This window comes from Canis lupus, chromosome 24 (genome assembly GCF_048164855.1).
Source record: "Canis lupus baileyi chromosome 24, mCanLup2.hap1, whole genome shotgun sequence".
NCBI classification, from domain to species: Eukaryota; Metazoa; Chordata; class Mammalia; order Carnivora; family Canidae; genus Canis; species Canis lupus.
Genome location: NC_132861.1, coordinates 50,092,376 through 50,105,328, shown reverse-complemented (window position 1 = coordinate 50,105,328; position 12,953 = coordinate 50,092,376). Strand labels below are relative to the sequence as shown.

At 49.9% G+C, this 12,953-nt stretch overlaps 1 protein-coding gene and 1 long non-coding RNA gene across 46 annotated transcripts in view; one reads left to right on the top strand and one right to left on the bottom strand.

The window, feature by feature from the left end:
• The window catches only part of LRRFIP1 (LRR binding FLII interacting protein 1), a 138,856-nt gene that overhangs the window by 87,643 nt on the left and 38,260 nt on the right, over positions 1–12,953 (bottom strand). The window lies entirely within an intron of this gene.
• Positions 5,017–10,678, top strand: LOC140616277 (uncharacterized). Its single transcript, XR_012016827.1, has 5 exons — positions 5,017–5,114; positions 5,218–5,295; positions 8,283–8,502; positions 8,629–8,699; positions 9,743–10,678. It is a non-coding gene; the product is annotated as an uncharacterized lncRNA (long non-coding RNA).

The following is a 12,953-nucleotide window of genomic DNA, read 5'->3' as shown; positions in this document are numbered from 1 at the left end:
AATCTTGGCATTGCCTTCCTACCCTTCCCAAAGCCAGGCTTTCAGCATCCTTGGTCCTTAAACAAGTATATCATGAACACGACTAGGTAAAAATGAATGCGTGTAGACAAAGGCTGGAAGGAAACACTAAATAAACAACCCAGCTGCTCTATTCAAGCGATGGCATCGTGGGAATTTTATTGCTTCTCAGAATACCTTCAGATATTGTTAGAACGTTCTTTTTTTTTTTTTTTTTTTTTATAATAGGCTAAGGAACTTGAAGTTTATTCAGGAAGCAGTAAAGGCCCCGCTGAGAGCATCTGGATAGGGAGGTAGGATTTTGTTTGAACAAAGAACCCATAGGCTACAAAACAAGTTGAAAATCGCCCTCATGATTCTTTCCGCAAAATTTCTTGATGGTCTCACTATTTACTCTCCTAGATTAACGTTAGAGTTCACTTGCCCAACTTAAAACCAGTCTTGTTTAGGGGCCAATGTTTAGGAGAATTTTATTTGAATCACATTATATTCATCAGTTTTTTGGGGATGGATTCACATGTTCACAACATTGAGTTTTCTCATTCAGGAAGAAGGCATGTCTCTCTCCACTTTAAAATCTGATGTATATTCAGAAAATTGTAATAGTTCTCTTCATCTCAGTGCTACTTTGAATGGGATCTTAACCTTTTGCCTTAATTAAAAAAATCATTACTGTGGGATATGGCCATGCTATAGGGTTTTTTTTTCCCTATGCCCTTACAAACGATTGCAAACTGAACTCTCACTTTCGACTGATATTTTGGATTAGGCGTACACATCATCTGCAAGTGGTAACACATTCCACCCCCTCTCCATAGTTAACACTGCAGATTTCTTTGTCCTGCATGCACTTGGAACGGCTGTCATAGTAACACTCCAGTGGCCCTGGTCCACTGGTCTCATCTTTTTTTTTTTTTTAAGATCTTGTTTATTAATTTGTGAGAGACACAGAGAGAGGGGGCAGAGACAGAAGCAGGCTCCTGCAGGGAGCCCCATGTGGGACTTGATCCCAGGGCCCCAGGATCATGACCTGAGCCAAAGTAGATGCTCTACCACTGAGCCACCCAGGCGCCCCATCTTAACATGAGTCCTCCACACTTAGGGAAATAGCAAGGACACAGCAGCATCCGAGTCAGTGCTTATGCTGTAATCACACAGGGCAGGACTCAGAGCTTGTAAGAATTTAAATAGCATTAAAGTTGCCAATAAAGTAAGCAGAAAGTCTGTTGTCAATCATCTGCTGAGAGCCCTGAAAGGAAGCAAATGACAAGTCTCAGAACAAGACTCCGTTGGCTAAAGGCTAAAGGCATCTCGTTTGGACCAATAAAAGAGACACCAGGCAGACACCTTGGAGAAAGAATAGCTCTGAAGCAGGTGAAAAGTTAATTATTATTGTTGATGTTAGAAAACAATTGCTTTCTGCGGGGTGAGGCCCGGGGGAGTTGCTCACGGGCTCAAGCTGTAGGGCCAGCCCTGTCTGGGCAGGAAGTCCGCGTCTGCCCAAACTCGCCATCTAGACTCGCGGTCAGCCTTGGGCCAGTGATGCAACCCCTCTCCATGCCTCAGTGTCCTCATCTGTAAAATAGGGGTAGTGATGTTACCTACTTAGTACGGCTAATAAGCATCAAATGAGCAATTGTTCGTATTCAATATTTAAATAAATAAAACACTAACTGTAGGTGCAGAGCAGGTTCTCGGTCTGTAATGCACAAGGTCACAAAATAATTCCAGGGGCATGCCGTCTGAATCTTAACGTGTCCAGTACCATTTACCAAGGGGTGCAGACCAACCCCCCCTCCCTATGAGCCTTCCTGCCCCACGCAGCGTGGCCAGCCTGCATGCACCCCCGGTGCAGGGCAACGTGTAAAGTGCTTCAACCCTTAGAATCGCAGCATTACCGGGGTTCGAAGCCGGGGGCTCTGGCGGGAGGGACCATGTTACCTTCCTAGAACAAGAGGCCTGAACTTTGCCACCGTTACTTTCTTTGAGGCACCTGGTCACTTCCTAGTTGTGATTCTGATCTAGAAGTTAGACTTAAACGGCAGAGGCCAGATAAGGAGGTACGACTGTGTCTCCAAAGAATGGTATTAGGTAAGAGAAGCTCCTGAACTTCTCTCTTCGGGCAAAGAGGCTCTCCTATGGCAGCTTTAGGTTGTTGAGAGTGAAGAAATCATCTGCCACGAAGAATATTAAAAAGAAATATTCAGAGATTTCAGTTCTAATATTCTGTGATTATCTAAAATGCATGTCCTACATTTAGAATAAAGCATAATAGAACTATCTTTATCTTTCGGAATCTTTATCTCTTGAAGAAGGTAGAGGCGGGTAGGCGGTGAGGAACAGAAGTCTGGGAGAAAAGCCTGGGGAGGGGTGGTGCACCCCCTGCCTCCTCGTGGCCACAGGGGAGCATTGCCAGGGGCCTGTGCTAAATGTGGCACGGTGGCTTTTTTTTTTTTAATATTTATTTATTTATTATTTATGATAGACATAGAGAGAGAGAGAGAGAGAGAGAGAGAGAGGCAGAGACACAGGAGGAGGGAGAAGCAGGCTCCATGCCAGGAGCCTGACGCAGGACTCGATCCCGGGACTCCAGGATCGCGCCCTGGGCCAAAGGCAGGCGCTAAACCACTGAGCCACCCAGGGATCCCCACGGTGGCTTTTTTTAAAAAAATATTTATTTATTTATTATTTATGATAGACATAGAGAGAGAGAGGCAGAGACACAGGCAGAGGGAGAAGCAGGCTCCAAGCCAGGAGCCTGATGCGCGACTCGATCCTGGGACTCCAGGATCGCGCCCTGGGCCAAAGGCAGGCGCTAAACCACTGAGCCACCCAGGGATCCCCACAGTGGCTTAATAATATCAGAAAATATAATGATTAAAGGGGGACCTTAGCACCCATGTCCTCTTTATGTTAAGCCACATTAAAATTTCTAATTAGTTCATATTAGATACAAAAACCAGTTTATTCCTTCATAAGTGGAAGCAACCTTGGGTAGCCATCAACAGATGAGCAGATAAACACAATGTGGTCCATCCACGCAATGGATTATTATTGGGCCTTAAAAAGGAAGGAGATTCTGATACCTGCTACCACGTGGATGAGACTTGAAGATATTATGCAAAGTGAAGTAAGCCAGACACAGAAGGACAAATATTGTACAATTCTGCTTATACGAGATTCCCCAGAATTGTGACATTCGCAGAGAAGGAAGTCGAAGGATGGGCACGAGGGGCTGGGGAGTCTGTGTTTCGTAGGGACGGAGTTTTAGTTTGGGGAAGATGAGAATGTTCTGGAGATGGCGGCGATGGGTGCGTAACAGCAGTGTGAATGCACTTTGACACGGTTAAGGTGCTAAACTTTGTTGTGTGTATTTTTTTTAACCACAATTTTTAAAATAATGGTTAAAAAACCCTCCAGTTCACTCTGTTCATGCAGTATCACAAAAGGAGGAAGAGAAACATCAGTGTGAAGTTCTCTTCAGAGAACAGAAGTTAGACGTTGGGAGTTCCAGACAGTGAAACTGGCCACACGAAAGATCTGGAAATCCGTGTGCAAGAGATCTTGCAAGTACGTGACCCGTGCACGTCTGTTTTAGAGCCGTCTCCCTGCCACGAGCTCTCTGCATCTGCAGTTCATGGAAGTAGAAAGATTTAAGTCATCATGACCCTACATGAATTTTCAGATACCATCAGCAAAATAAGAGCAATCAGGACTGGCAAGACGACATTCTATGTGGACAGCTGCTTATTTAATTTTAAAAAAGAAAGGCAAGCATCAGGCAATTACTATTTGCATTAAGTGTCACATTTAAGCCGTTTTGCCATGAGAAAGCAACACGCAATAGTAAAAATTTATGTTAATCAGATTCATAGAAACAGAAAGAATGGTGGGTGCCAGGGGCTCGGGGAAGGAGATAAGGAACTGATTAATTGGGACAGAGTTTCAGTTTGGGAAGGTGAAAATGTCCTGTGGTTGGACGGTGGTGATAGCTGCAAAACAATGTGAATGTACCCGATGTCACTCACCTGTACACCTAGAAATGATGACATGGTAATTTTTTTTTTTATGAGCATGTACTACTTTTATTGTGTTTATTTTATTTTTTAAGATTTTTATTTATTTGAGAGAGAGAGAGAGAAAGCACAAGCAGAGGCAGAGGGAGAAGCAGGTTCCCCCCTGAGCAGAGAGCCGGATGCAGGGGCTCCATCCCAGGACCCCGAGATCATGACCTGAGCCCAAGGCTGAGGCTTCACTAACGGAGCCACCCAGGCACCCGAGCCTGAAAGGGGAGAAAATAACACAAAGTTCATTTTCTTCCATAACATTTTTGGAAAAGAAAGGAAAGGAAGAAGGGAAAGGAAAACCTTTATGTTTTGTGTTCCCAGAGGCTTTAACCCAAACAGAAGAAACTGTAATGAATTAGGCAGGTGACCACCTCCAATTCGTCCCTGCTTTTGTATCACGGATGCCTCCGGCACACTGGTGAGGACCTGTGGCCATTCTCAGAACGATATTTTTAAATGTTTAAAGCACAGTATATACAAATAAATGGATTATGTTATTAAACTGTATTTTTAAATTGTGCTACAGTGTATCAATCGGAGCCCAGTCAGGAAGCCCGCAGCAGTCATGGGAACAGAAGGATGCATACGGGGACCCACGGAGCAGGTGCCAGGTGCCTGAGAAGGTAAAGGGGCTCGGGGAACACGGGGACAATGACCTTGGGGGCGTGACCTCGAGGACAGCCGGGGCTGGGTTCCCGTGCTCCGCAGGCCGGGGTGGCCAGAGCTCCAGCAGGGTGTTTCAGATCTCACTGGGCTTCCTGATGACGAAGGGGGGGTGGGGGGGTTCTGAGATCAGGACAAACCCTGGAAGTGGAACCCACGCCTCCCGCGGCCGTTGCTGGGAGACGCACAGAGAAACAGGAAGCGGCCTGGAGGTGCGGGTGGCCGGGGGGTGGCGTGGGTGGCGGGGGGGGGGGGCAGAGGGGGGGCAGCTGAACAGCCGGTGGACTGGCTCCTGTACTAGTGCACCAGGTGACCCGAGGGGGCCCCGTGTTGCGGACATAGCAGGCTGCGCTTCCCAGTGGGCAGGTGACACCCGGGCTTCCCGTCGCACCCCCTTGGGGGACTACTCAAGGGTCTGGCCTGCATTCAAAGTGGAGAAATGCCGCTCTCTTTCCCTGCTCGATTTCAGGGATCTCTCGAAATCCAGCGAAGGCCCTTGGGGGATTCACGGACCCAAGGTGAAGAATCTTTCTGGGTCTTTTAAGAGGTCAGATACAGTTCTTTGTCTTGTTTAATTTTGCTTTTAAAAATCACACACGTGGGGCGCCTGGGTGGCTCAGCTGGTTGAGCCTGCGACTCCTGGTGTCGGCCCAGGTCCCGACCTCAGGGTTGTGGGACCCAGCCCTGCACAGGGCGCCCGGGCTCAGCGAGGAGACTGCTTGAGATGCTCTCTCCCTCTCCCTCTGCCCCTGCACACGTGTTCTCTCTCTCTCAAATGGATACATAAATCTTTAAAAAGTATATCACACACTTGATCACTGATGCCAGATTTCTTTTATGCAAACTCAGGCCTTTGTGCGGATCTCTCCTTTCACTGATACTATCAACCACTCCTGCAAGTAGTGAATAGTGATCTTTGCATTTTATTGGCTAATTACCTATTTCTGGATGCCACAGAAAATCAAGGGGACACACAACTTCACTTACACCCTTGCCCCACACTCGTGGTGGGGGTGGGTATTCAGATCCCTGGGCGGCCTTCAGAGCATTTGCTGTAATGCCCCCGGCTCCCCGGCCTCTCCTGGCCCCTCTGTTTGGCCATGACCCAGGCAGCCCCAGCACCAGATCGGTATTTCGACTCCTGACCTCTCCAAGCATCAGTGCACCTGCCCCTTGCATGTCCCAAAGCCATCTGGAACTCCACACGTCCAAAGAGGCACCCCTGCTGGCTCCGAGACTCTTTCTCTTGCACTTCCTCTCCCATGGGGGCATGACCAACCAGCGTCCCTAGGAAAGCTTTATCTAACATCTCTGTGCCTCAATTTCCCCCACTTGTAAAGGAGAGGCGATAATGGCACCAGCCTTACAGGGTTGTTATGGACGAAAGGAGACAACACTTACGGGGGGTGGGGGTGGGGGGCACATGGAGCCTTGATGCCCTCAATGCCCACACACGCCCGCAGCTGGCCCCCCTCTCAGGGCCCATGCTCCCCTGCTTCCCACCCAGTACCCAAGCCAGCCAGCTTCTGTTTTCAGAACCAGCGTGGAGCCTTCCCACGGCCACTGCCTCAGACCAGTCAGGCCTCAGGGTGAGTGCAGTTACCCCAGACAACGCCCCGGGCCCTCCCTTCCGCTCCTTCCCTCATTCATTCAATCAACAAACAGGGATCGAGGGCCTACCACGTGTCCCGTTCCAAGCCAACCGTGCGTGCATTAACAATGACAATAGGCAGGGGCGCCTGGGTGGCTCAGCGGTTGAGCGTCTGCCTTTGGTGCAGGGCGTGATCTCCGAGTCCCTGGATCGAGTCCCACATCGGGCTCCTTGCAGGGAGCCTGCTTCTCTCTCTGTGTGTGTCTCATGAATAAATAAATAAAATCTTTTAAAAAAAACCAAAAAACAATGACAACAGGCAAGCACACCGGGGGCAGACAGATGTTGAACGATCGCACAAGTAAGTAATTAATTATAACTGTGATAAGTGCCCTGGAGTGAAATAGAAACGTGCCCGCACCAAGTCGCGCTAGGGGAACGCCGACCGGAACGCGGCTCGGGGGCTGCTGAGAAGTGAGAGGTGGGCGCGCTGGCTGGGGAGAAGGTGAGCCCTCTTGTGAAGCCTCCCCGGGCCTTCCTGGGAGGACGGGGCGAAGCCCCCACACCTCTCAGGTGTCTGCCAAGCTCTCCTGCATGAGGCACCCGCACCTGCCTTGGGGCACTCCCACGCTGTCCCTTTGGGCTCAGCTCCCTGCCCAGGGACAGGTGAGTCTGCTATGCCTCCTGGGGTGACTCCAAGCCTTTGAAGTGAATCCCCAAGTTTCTTTCTTCTTCTTCCTTTTTTTTTTTTTTTTTACTAAAGCAACTTATAAAAATTTAAGTGTTTGTCATAAAGGAGGGTCCAGCCAACAGCTGAAGAATTCAGTTAACAGCCTAATCCGTGGCAGAGTTTTATTTAATACAAAACCAAGATCACTTTTTGATGTATTGTACAGTGAACATACTTGTATCGATAAGTCTGTCCTTAATCTAAAAAAAGTTTGGACGCTTCCACCATATGTAGCAGAATTCCGTCATGCTCTATGAAAAACACTGTGGCTCCTTATTAAAGACACCAAAAGTCAGTATTTTTGGGTTATGTATAGCAATACTTGAAAAGACAAGATGAATCACATTGAAAGGTTTTATTCAGACCTTTAAGCTAAGGAAATATTTTAAAAATACATATCATCCGTTTTTAGATATTTGTAAGATCTCATTTCAATATATGATAGTTACTCTCTCAGAATAACCAGCATAATAAACCAAACTTGGAACAATTAAGCCAATATTTTTTTTTTTAGTAAACTCCACCCCCAACTTGACCCTGAGATCAAGTGTCGCACACCAGCAGTTGCCCCCAGTCAATTTTTTTTTTTTTAAAGGCAAGATAAAATTTGCATTTCAGGGCTGCAGAAAATTCTCTGCTTCCCATTTTGGACAACTAATATGATTTCAGATACCTAAGAATTTTTAATCTTTTACCCAATATTTATTTTTTTAAATATTCAGTTTTCATTGAGCACAAAAGCCTAACTCTCTTGCACAAGAACCACATGTTCCATCTTTGTTTTAAGAAGCTCTATTTTGAGGGGCACCTGGGTGGCTCAGTGGGTTAAGCATCTGCCTTCTGGGGTCCTGGGATCGAGCCTCGCTGCTCAACGAGGAGTCTACTTCTCCCTTTCCCTCTGCCTCCCCCTGCTGGTGCTATCTCTCACTATCTCTGTCACTATCTCTGTATCTCTCTGTCAAATAAATAAATACAATCTTTAAAAAAAAAATGTATCCAACCAACTGTACCCGAGAGCTGGCGAGACCCTCTGCTGTGCCGTCCTGGTTTCGGACATGTGACAACAAATTAGCTCTCGTGGGAGCATGGGCCATGCCTGATTTGTTTCCAGAGGTTGGGAGTAAGTGCTTCTGAGCCTTCACCATGTGAAAAGCCCCAGGATCTCAGGTTTGCAGTTCATGGCAGCTTACAAGTTACCCATCCGTGCTCACAGGATGTGCATGTGCAGTGCAGTTTGTGGCAGGGGCCCACCGGTGACCAGCAAGCCGACACGAGCTCATTGCTCGGCACCTGGGACAGCATGTCCTGGTGGGACAGCAGGTGCAGCCACACGAACCGGAGGGGCTTCCTCAGTTCAGAATCCTCAGACCCTCTTTGGATGCAAGAGACTGCTTCCCCCAGGTGCTATGTGAAAATACTGTAGGTCTCTTCAGGTGAGACAAGAGGGTGGGATGGGATGGGACCTTCAAAGAGGGGGACTTGGGGCTGTCCTCCCCACCTGGGAGTACCCTCGTACCCCCTCCCTGTGCCGTGCTCACCACCTCTGCTGGACTCCCAAGGGACACCTTCCAGATGAAGCTGGAGACAAGCTCCTGCTGTCCAAATGAGGAGAAGGAAACCAAAGCACAGAGTGAGTGGCTTGGGGAGGTCCCGCGGCTGGTGGGTAGGTGGAGGTGGGTCTGAACCCAGGGTGTGTTGTCTGCGGGAACACTGCTGCACAAACCTCCTGGACGCGGGACCCTGGCTCACACAGGCGCTGTGTTGATCTCACTGAAGCCCCGGCGGCCCTAAAGATCAGGGTAGTTGTTCCCGTGGCACCACGGTGGACACTGAGCCTTGGGGTTGAGTAGGGTACTCAAGCTGTGCAGGACTATCCATGGTCCTGACTCTCCCACCCACCCCTGGCCGCCGCCTGACAAACGTTTTTCCTTCTTTCTTACAACCACAGCTGGGAGGGGCCTCCGAACACCATCTGGCCTGGTGGCTGCTCCCAGCAGGAGATGTCATTATTCTAGTCTTGACAAGTGACCTGTCTAAGGCCCCGCGGCCAAGCAGACACACCAACGTGTCAGGGCGCACACTTCCTAGAACAGGGTGACCTCCATTTGAACAATACTGCTTTTGGCTCCCCAGCTGTGGTATAGACACAGGAAATAGCTTTATTTGGGACATTTCAGACTTTTTCCTCTCTCTGAAAAAAGAAAAAAACAAAAAAACAAAAAAACAAAAAAACCCTAACTGACACATCATCCTTCGAGCATGCATTACTTTTTCCCTTTTAGAAGCGTAACCGTCCACCACCCTTTGTCAGATGTCCAAGAGCACAGAAAGCCCGCTCCTCCCAGCTGGGTTGTGTTCAATGATTTGGTGCTGGATCTCAGCCAGGCTGCCCCGGTCTCCTGCCAGAGGCCGACTCAGGCCGACTCTGGAGGCAGCGATGGGCGACGCCGGGTCAGGTGAACACACCTCACACGGGTGTGGGAATGAAGGAGTCCTGGTGGGCCTCTGCCCATCAGCAACGGTCCCCTAGGAAACAGTGTGCTGGAGCAGCCAGTGGTGTTTCACGAACCAGTGCTATTTTTAAAGAGAGGTGTGCGTAAGCATTTACCCAGGGTGAATCCATCATTTCGATCCCACTTAGCTCCACCCTTCATCTCTCTTTCATCTGCTCAGCATGCCGTGAGGACTCGCACAGCTTAAAGAGGAGGCCCTGCCGGGAGAATCACTCTAACGGTTGTCAAGCATCTGCCCGGGCCCGATCTCAACTCGGAAAAACATTCGCCACAGCTATGGAAAGGTAAATAAATACATCTGCACGGCACCCAAACCAGAGCAAAAAGCCTAACACTCCAAGACATGCTTTGACAATTAGAGAGAGAACTTCAAAAACCGAAGCGGCGGGGGATCTCTGGGTGGCTCGGCAGTTTAGCGCCTGCCTTTGGCCCAGGGCTCGATCCTGGAGTCCTGGGATTGAGTCCCGCATCGGGCTCCCTGTGTGGAGCCTGCTTCTCCCTCCTCCTGTGTCTCTGCCTCTCTCTATGTCTATCATAAATAAATAAATAAATAAATAAATAAATAAATAAATAAATATCTTAAAAAAAAAAACCACACCAAAAAACCCGAAGCGGCCTAGGGCTACCAGTTTGTAGCCATCAAACGGGCGAAGGCTAAGAGTAATCACAGCGCTTGACCCCATGGGGAGGAAGCCACTTCCAGACGACAGGGAAGCGGGTGTAAACGGAGCCAACCTTTCAGGAAAGCAATCTGGGAACCAGTATCTGGATCCTCAAGCATGTTTGCACTTCCCACATTTGTGTTTACTCATCTCATATTCCGATTTAAGGAAGTAAGTTCAAGAAATTATTTACTTGTAAAGACATTCACCGCCGTGTTATTTGCAACTGTAAACAAACACAAGACCCTTTGTGTCCAAAGATAGGAAAACAAGGACATCGTCCTTGGTCATAAGGGATGTCCTCGGTGCCATATTCTGGGGGGATGACATTTCTCAGAACATTTGATACAATAGTTGAGCTTATTTTTTTCCTTAAAAAAAAAAAAAAGTAAAAGTGTGGCATTTCCAAACATGCAATTGAGACTATATCCAAAGACATCCATAGGTGAAACATCAGAGGAGAATAAAACAAAATGTTAACAGGTTTTTTGCTTGGTCACAGTATTTATTTTCTATTGTCTGAATTTTCCTTATTATTTCCTCCAATAAACATGTATTACAGTTAATATAAAAAATAAAACACTTCTTTTTGCCAACAATATTAATCTTTTTCAGTGATTTCTTCATTTATGCAACAAAAACTATCTGTTTTAGTCAAACCTGAGGACAGATGCTGTGAGGATAATAGGCTCCTGTGCCACGCCTGTGAAATCAGGGAGGGCTTCCTGGAGGAAGGGGGAAACTGCATCTGGAAGGATAGAGAGTGATGGGCGACACCTGTCCCATAGCTCCGTATGTTTGGCATACAAGATGCTGTGGGGGGGGGATGCCGATGAAGTGAGAGAGGAGGCTACGATTTTTAAAGATTTTATTTTATTTTTTGAGAGAGAGAAAGAGAATGTGTGCAAGTGTGTGTGTAGGGGGGGTGGGGGAGGCAGAGGGGGTGGGAGAGAGAGAATCCCAAGCAGGCTCCACGCTCGGCTCAGAGCCCATCGAGGGCCTCGATCCTACGGCCCTGAGCACCACCTGAGCCAAAATCAAGAGTCGGATGCTCAACCACCTGAGCCACCCAGGCAGAGGCCCAGATTTTAAGTCTCTCCTGGTGGCTACCAGAGCCATTAATGGGTGTGGTAAAGTGGGGACTCGTGGCAGGAGGCTGTGTTTGCTGGGGATTGAGGGGGAAGCAAGATGAAGACAGATGAGGGGGGCAGACAGACGCACAGGCTGTGGACACAGCCACGTGAGGTGACCGGGCCTCAGCTGAGCCAGGTCACGGCTCCACAGAGGGAGGGAAATGGGGGGTTCCAGGGGCTCTGAGGAGCGGGGGATGGGAGACATGCCTCTGGGGGAGTCGGGCCACCATGGGGGGGGGGCCCGACGGGGGTCAGGGCAGGACATGGAGAAGTCGCAAGGGGTTAAGGCCGGGAGCCTGGCTGGGATGGCCACACGGGCTGCCGAGGCGGCCCCAGCAGGGCCAGGCAGCCGGGGACGCAGAGGGGACGGGGCAGATGGCGTCCGGAAGCCAGGTGGGCGCACTGGCCCATCTTGGGCGCCTGATCAGGTCACTTTACTTCAGTGTCCCACATGGGCCGCGTGGGAACCCCACACTGATAACGTGGGAGGACCGGTTGTCACGGTGGCCTCTGCAGCGTGACCCAGGGCTGCCTTACACCCTGTGGCCCCCACCCCACCTCTCGGGAAGAGATGGAACCCCACTGTCCAGGAGAGGGACAGAAGGACGAACTACCAGTCGCTAGGGGCGGCCTGACAGTGGTCGCACCATAACCATGGAGGGACCATGCTGGCGCTGTTCGGAGGACCTGTCACTGGGCTGGAGCTGCTCGGAGGGACCTGTCACCGGGCTGGTACTGCTGGGTGGGCCTGTCACCGGTCTGGTGCTTCTGGGCAGGGCCTGTCACCGGGCTGGCACTGCTCAGAGGGACCTGTCACCGGGTTGGTGCTGCTCGGAGGGACCAGTCACTGGTCTGGTGCTGCTGGGCGGGCCTATCACCAGGCTGGCGCTGCTTGGCAGGACCAGTCACCAGGCTGGTGCTGCTGGGCAGGCCGGTCACCAGGCTGGCACTGCTTGGAGGCACCTGTCATTGGGCTGGCGCTCCTTGGAGGGACCTGTCACCAGGCTGGCGCTGCTGGGCGGGGCCTGTCAGCGTCCCACGCACACAGCCAAGTGCCTGACTTGGGGTGAGGAACCGGCGTCAGAGCTCGCTGGGCTCCAGGCTCTGTGCTGAGCACCACACCTGGATTCTCTTAGTTCTTACAACAAGCTCATGAATTAGAGTTTTTCAAGTAAGGACACTAACGCACAAGAAGGTAAAATAACCTGCCCCAAGTGGGCAGTGCAGCTGGGCCCCTGGGCACCTCCTGGGGAGGCTGCGGGCCCAGGAGTTTTGCACCAAAGACACACGAGTTAAGGGGTGGGGGGGCATCATCATAGAGCCTCTCTCCTGCAAATCCAGCCTGCGAGGAAGAGCCTGCCCAGAAGATCCTAGTTCTGACTGCAGTTGGAGCTACAACAAAGGACGCCATCCGTGCTTGCTGCCTGGAGGCGGCGTCACCCAGCCAGGTCCATCTGTGGCAGGAGATGCCTAACAAAGCCCTGGCCCCCAACACACAATATCACTTTTGCACAGCATCTAGTTTCAATACTAACGAAGTTTGCAAAGAGCATATAATTATTTTATTTTTGTAGTA